The sequence below is a fragment of the Rutidosis leptorrhynchoides genome, chromosome 1 (genome assembly GCF_046630445.1).
Source record: "Rutidosis leptorrhynchoides isolate AG116_Rl617_1_P2 chromosome 1, CSIRO_AGI_Rlap_v1, whole genome shotgun sequence".
NCBI lineage: Eukaryota > Viridiplantae > Streptophyta > Magnoliopsida > Asterales > Asteraceae > Rutidosis > Rutidosis leptorrhynchoides.
The window spans coordinates 1,575,116-1,582,777 of record NC_092333.1 but is presented as its reverse complement, the minus strand read 5'-3'; positions in this window follow the sequence as shown (position 1 = coordinate 1,582,777).

Here is a 7,662-nt window from a genome sequence, read left to right as displayed (position 1 = left end):
TTATAAGTTTCTTTTATTTTTCCGTCACCTTTTATTTTTCAACCATTTTTCTTTTTCGACATTTTTCGACGCGCAATCTTTTTCTCTCTTATTTCTCGCTATTCTAGTTTTTAGGACTTAGAATTTTTTCTACTTCTTATCTAAATTTCTTAAAATTACGAAAATTTATTTTAAGTGGTTAAATTGATAGACATCAAAATTTTCTGGTTCGTAGTAATAGTTGGATTTGTACGTGGACCGGGTTATTGGAGCCAAACAGTCCTCAATTATATTGAGACCAAACGAATCCTGCCCCTCTGCTGCATCTTTTGGCTATTCGAAACGTGGGCAAAATCAGAAAAGTCTATTGATTGGATAACTTATTATAATTTTTCTTTCCTTTTAAAAACTAATAGGATATTCAGTGAATGCACCGAGCAAGACGTTCATCACCTTTTGTACGTTCACCACCTGTAACTCGATCAAGACATCGTTTAACAAATATAACCGCCGTTGATTTTTCTTTAGAATCGTCATCCAGTCAACCAAGTACTTCAGTTCAAATTTCCGATAATCCATTTTTTGAAACAAACCTCACAATTGAGAATCCAGAAAATATTCAGGAACGGTTCATAGATCCTGAACCATTAAACTTTCCTTCGGAACCACAAATCATTCAAACAGAGATTGTTGAGGAACGAACCATTAAATCTGAAGCATCTAGTGATACCGAGTCAACAAATTCAATTATGGAGAATCTGGAACCTTTAAGTATGGAAGACCGAATGAGAGCTAAACGCACTGGCCAAGGTCACGCAATTACTCATCCAGACATTAATGCGCCAGATTATGAAATCAAAGGACAAATTCTACACATGGTGACTAATCAATGCCAATTTAGTGGTGCGCCGAAGGAAGATCCAAATGAACATCTACTTACCTTTAATAGGATCTGCACACTATTTAAAATACGAGAAGTGGAGGATGAACAGATATATCTCATGTTATTTCCCTGGACTTTAAAGGGAGAAGCCAAAGATTGGTTGGAATCGTTACCTGAAGGGGCGATTGATACATGGGATGTTTTAATTGATAAATTTCTTAAACAATTTTTTCCTGCATCTAAAGCCGTAAGACTTCAAGCAGAAATTGTTACGTTCACACAGAAGCCAAATGAAACTCTATATGAGGCGTGGACAAGATATGGAAAATTGTTAAGAGGATGTCCGCAACATGGTTTAGACACCTGTCAAATAGTACAAATATTCTACCAAGGATGCGACATCACTACAAGAAAAGACATAGATATAGCAGCTGGTGGTTCTATTATGAAGAAAACCGAAACTGATGCTTACAAAATTATTGATAACACTGCTTCCCACTCACATGAGTGGCACCAAGAAAAAGATATCATTAGATCATCTAAAGCAGCTAGAGCCGATTCTAGCCATGACTTAGATTCCATTTCCGCAAAGATAGATGCTTTCGAGAGACGAATGGAAAAGATGACTAAAGATATTCATGCTATACGAATTAGTTGTGAGCAGTGTGGAGGACCACATTTGACAAAAGATTGTCTCAATATTGAATTAACAATGGAACAAAGAGAGAATATTTCATACATAAACCAAAGGCCTGGAAATAATTATCAGAATAATTATCAACCGCCAAGACCGATTTACAATCAAAACCAGAATTATAACCGAAATATTCCATACAATAACCAACAAGGTCCTAGCAATCAACAAGTATCCAATAATACTTACAATCAGCAAAGACCGAATTCTCAAAACAAACCACCACAACAAACCGATGATAAAAAGCCGAATTTAGAAGATATGATGACGAAGCTAGTTGAAACTCAAACGCAGTTTTTCACATCTCAAAAACAAACCAATGAACAAAATGCTCAAGCATTTAGAAATCAACAAGCTTCTATTCAAAATCTGGAACAAGAAGTAAGTAACCTAGCAAGGTTAATAGGTGAAAGAAAACCGGGAAGTTTACCAAGCGATACAAATGCTAACCCCCGGAATGAAACAGCTAAAGCTATTACCACAAGAAGTGGTACAACACTTAAACCACCTGAAATACCTGTAACTTCTGATGAAACTATTCCTACTCCACAAGAACCAAAACCTGATCAAGATAAGGAAAAAGAACCGGTAGTTGAAAAGGTTAATGAAGATAACACAGTTAAGGATAAACCTTATGTTAAACCATATCAACCACCACTTCCTTACCCGAGTAAAATGAAGAAGGAAAAACTTGAAGCCGAGCAATCCAAATTCTTGGATATGTTTAAACAGATAAATGTAAATCTTCCTTTCATTGATGTGATTTCAGGAATGCCAAGATATGCTAAATTCTTGAAAGATCTAATCACGAATAGAAAGAAAATGGAAGAACTCTCGGCTGTCACTATGAATGCTAATTGTTCAGCAGTGCTGTTGAATAAGATACCAGAAAAACTATCTGATCCAGGAAGTTTCACAATTCCATGTTTTCTGGGTAGTCTTAGTTCAATAGAAGCATTAGCAGATTTAGGTGCTAGTATAAATCTAATGCCGTATTCACTATACGCTAAACTAGACCTTGGAGAATTGAAACCAACAAGAATAAGCATACAACTAGCCGATAGATCAGTAAAATATCCTAGAGGGATAATGGAGAACATGCTAGTTAAAGTTGGTACTTTAGTATTTCCAGTAGATTTTGTTGTTTTAGACATGGAAGAAGATTCTCAAGTTCCTCTCATATTAGGAAGACCATTCTTAAACACGGCTAAAGCAATGATAGACGTGTTCGGTAAGAAACTGACCCTAAGTATAGAGGATGAGAGTGTTACCTTTTCAGTTGATAGAGCAATGCAACAACCACAATCTGCAGATGATACATGTTATTATATTAAAACTATAGATGCACATGCAGAATTATTAGAAGAATTTCCAGAATTACAAGGAACAGGAGAATGTTTTTTAGGAGAAGGAAATGAACCAATTGATGAAGCTGAAATGTTAGCTACACTTATAGCTAATGGATATGAACCAACAACAGAAGAAATTCAAATGCTAAAAGAAGAAGACAGATATCGATATAAATCATCGATAGAAGAACCTCCGAAATTAGAGTTAAAGCCACTTCCAAACCATTTGGAATACGCTTATTTACATGGTGAATCTGAATTACCTGTAATAATATCGTCTTCTCTTACTGAAAATGAGAAATCACAGCTCATTTCTGTGTTGAAAGCTCATAAACCAGCCATTGCATGGAAGATTCATGATATTAAAGGAATAAGTCCTTCGTATTGCACACATAAAATCCTTATGGAAGAAAGTCATAAAACGTATGTGCAACGCCAACGAAGACTAAATCCTAATATGCAAGATGTAGTTAAGAAAGAGATTATTAAACTGCTAGATGCAGGTTTGATATATCCAATTTCTGATAGTCCATGGGTAAGCCCAGTTCAATGCGTGCCGAAGAAGGGTGGCATGACTGTCATCACAAATGAGAAAAATGAGCTTATTCCTACTAGGACTGTAACAGGATGGCGTGTATGTATTGATTATAGAAAATTAAATGACGCCACCAGAAAAGATCACTTTCCCTTACCTTTCATAGATCAAATGTTGGAAAGATTAGCCGGAAATAGTTACTATTGTTTTCTAGATGGATTTTCCGGATATTTTCAAATTCCAATAGCACCCGAAGATCAAGAGAAAACCACATTCACGTGCCCTTATGGTACTTTTGCTTACAAACGCATGCCATTTGGACTTTGCAACGCCCCTGCAACCTTTCAAAGGTGTATGATGGCGATTTTTCACGACATGATAGAAGAATGTATGGAAGTATTCATGGATGACTTTTCAGTCTTCGGTGATACATTTAAATCATGTCTAGTTAATCTGGAACGAATGCTAATTAGATGCGAAAAATCAAATCTAGTACTTAATTGGGAGAAATGCCATTTCATGGTTAAAGAAGGCATCGTTCTTGGACATAAAATTTCAAAAGAAGGAATTGAAGTGGATAGAGCTAAAGTAGATGTAATTGCTAAACTTCCACATCCCACCAATGTTAGAGGAGTTAGGAGTTTTCTAGGGCATGCCGGTTTTTACCGACGTTTTATAAAAGATTTTTCTAAAATTGCCACTCCTATGAATAAACTCCTAGAAAAGGATGCGTAATTCATCTTTTCAGATGAATGTATCAAATCTTTTAATATTCTTAAAGAAAAACTCACTAATGCGCCGATCATGATAACACCAAATTGGAATCTACCATTTGAACTAATGTGCGATGCAAGTGATTTTGCAATGGGAGCCGTTTTAGGACAAAGGATTGAAAAACGATTTCAACCTATATATTATGCTAGTAAGACATTACAAGGAGCACAAACGAACTATACAACTACTGAAAAAGAACTCCTTGCTATTGTCTTTGCTTTTGACAAATTTCGATCATATCTAGTTCTAGCAAAAACGGTGGTCTATACCGACCATTCTGCTCTTAGATACCTATTTTCAAAACAAGATGCTAAACCAAGATTAATCCGTTGGATCTTACTCTTACAAGAGTTTGATATTGAAATCCGAGATAAAAAAGGAGCAGAAAATCTCGCCGCTGATCATCTTTCTCGTCTTGAAAATCCCGAATTAGAAGTTCTGAATGAATCGGCCATACAAGACAACTTTCCTGATGAATATCTATTGAAGATAGATTATAAAGAAATTCCATGGTTTGCAGACTATGCAAACTACTTAGTTTGTGGATTCCTTGAAAAAGGATTATCGTACCAAAGACGAAAGAAATTCTTCAGTGATATAAAACACTATTTCTGGGAAGATCCACATCTGTTTAAAAGTTGTCCCGATGGAATAATACGCCGATGTGTATTTGGAGATGAAGCTAGTAAAATTTTAAACCATTGTCACACAGGACCAACAGGAGGGCATTATGGGCCTCAACTAACAGCAAGAAAAGTTTATGAAGCTGGATTCTATTGGCCTACAATTTACAAAGACGCACACCTTCTTTGCAAATCCTGTGATGCATGTCAAAGGGCCGGAAAAATAAGTCAACGTGATGAAATGCCACAAAATGTCATCCAAGTATGTGAAGTATTTGACATTTGGGGTATTGACTTTATGGGTCCATTTCCAAAATCTCATAATAATTTATATATACTCGTAGCCATTGATTATGTATCTAAATGGGCGGAAGCACAAGCTCTCCCAACTAACGATGCACGAGTTGTAGTCAACTTTTTAAAACGTCTTTTTGCAAGGTTTGGAACACCGAAAGCTTTAATAAGTGATCGGGGTACTCATTTCTGTAATAATCAACTTGAGAAAGTTCTTAAAAGATATGGAGTAACTCATAAAATCTCCACCGCATATCATCCACAAACAAGTGGACAAGTTGAAAATACCAACCGAGCTTTAAAACGTATTCTTGAGAAAACCGTAGGATCAAATCCGAAGGAATGGTCCATTAAATTGGAGGATGCACTCTGGGCTTTTAGAACAGCCTACAAAACTCCAATTGGAACCACACCTTTTAGACTTGTTTATGGAAAAGCATGTCATCTTCCAGTAGAAATTGAACACAAAGCATTTTGGGCTTTGAAGACATGTAATCTTGATTTACATGAAGCCGGACGTCTACGATTAAGTCAACTAAACGAATTAGAAGAATTAAGACATGAAGCATACGAAAATTCGTTAATCTATAAAGAAAGAACGAAGAAATGGCATGATAAAAGAATCAGAAGTTCAAAAGAATTCAAAGAAGGAGACAGAGTTCTTCTTTTCAATTCACGATTCAAGCTATTTCCTGGAAAATTGAAATCAAGATGGTCTGGACCATTCATAGTCAAAAGAGTTTTCCCATACGGAACGATAGAATTAATAAATTCAAATGGGATTGAATTTAAAGTTAATGGTCACAGAGTTAAACATTACATACAGGGTCCGATGGAAGTCGACAACGAAGTTAATCACAATTTCGACACCACAGCTAACTAAGTGTGGGGAGAATCAAGTCTTTAAAAGATAATATGTATTTCTGTTAGAGTTAGATTGTCTGTTTTCGTGTAGTTCTCGAAAATGGAACACGTATGGTCTTTCCCTAGCAGACCCTAAAGAACTAGTCTTCTCCCCCCATTCTGAATTTTTATTTTTTTTAGGTTTTTACAAAATGAAGACTGCCTGTGAACTAAACCATGGTCTAATGCTACACGCTTTGATCACTAAACGTAATAATGACATACTACCGAGCGAAATAGTATCAGTAATCAGAGAAAGAATGGACGGAGTTAGAAAAGGATCCAGATGCGAAGATAATAAGTTACAATTTGGTAAAGGAAAATCAAAATCCGCAGCGAAAAGAAGAGCAAGACACCTAGAAAAATGTCACAAATGCGGAAAATGGTCACATGGAGGTAAATGTTCAAATAATCAAACTTATTCAAATACCGAATTTGTTACTTTATGCAGAGACGGACCGTTCATATGTTTAGAAGAAAAGACAATGAATGCTCGAGGTTACGCCTATGCAGCCATGGAAAACCAATTAAACCGACTATCTTATGAATATAATAGATCATATAACTAAGAAATCTATTTCACAGGTATGTCTGTATAGTTTTTATTTTTATTTTTATTTTTAACCTTTTGATAATAAACGCTAATTTGTTCGCTAAAAAGTATTAAATTGGTATTAAATAAAATTAGGTTTGGCGACCGAAATTATTGATATCGTTCAAAAATTTATTACATCACTGCGAAATTTAACGTTTATTCTTAAGGTATAAATATCTTTAATCAATCAAACCAAAATATTTAAAAAAATTCGTCATGAGTTAAATTAGGTCTTGGAACCGAAATTACTTTACCGAAAAGAGGGGCGCATATTTTTGATAATATTTGATTGATTAAAGTGGGATAAAAAGACAAAAAGATTTTTAATTTATTTTTACCATGTTTTTAAAATTAATATTTAAATCTTAAATTAATATTGTAAACTTTGTAAAAACAATATATTTAAAATTGTAAACATTTGAATTTTTAAATTAAGTTTGGTGTGAATTTTTAATTTTTAAAATATGAAATTTTAATTTTATGCATTTCAAATTTTAAGTTTGGTGTGAATTTTTAATATTAATTTTAAATTTTATATTTATGTTGTGTGAATTTAAAAACAAAAATTTACTTTATCTCATTAAGTTAAAAATATGATTTTAAAATTCGTCGTAAGTTGAAGACTAGGTCTTTGAACCGAAATTGCTTTACCCGAGGGAGGGACGAGAACTTTTATTATCATTATTTTTAATCTTATTGATTTAAAGTATGCCAAAAACATTAAAAAACCCAAAAATCTTAGCTTTTAAAACAATCGCTACAAAAAGACAAATTTTAAAATTTTGTCGGAGGACGGACTAGGACATCGATCCGAAACGACCTCGTCCTAAATAACAAGGGAAACAAAATTTTAAAATTAATTTCTTAATTGTTTATAAGTTAAAGATTATAAAAAAAAAAAAAAAAAAAAAAAAAAAAAAATGGGTAAACTCCGCGACTCGCGGAGTTTTCAGTGCAAACCTCCGCGACTCGCGGAGGGACAAAATTACAGAAAAAAAATATAACCAGCTGCTCGATCAGTTTATCTCCCCCA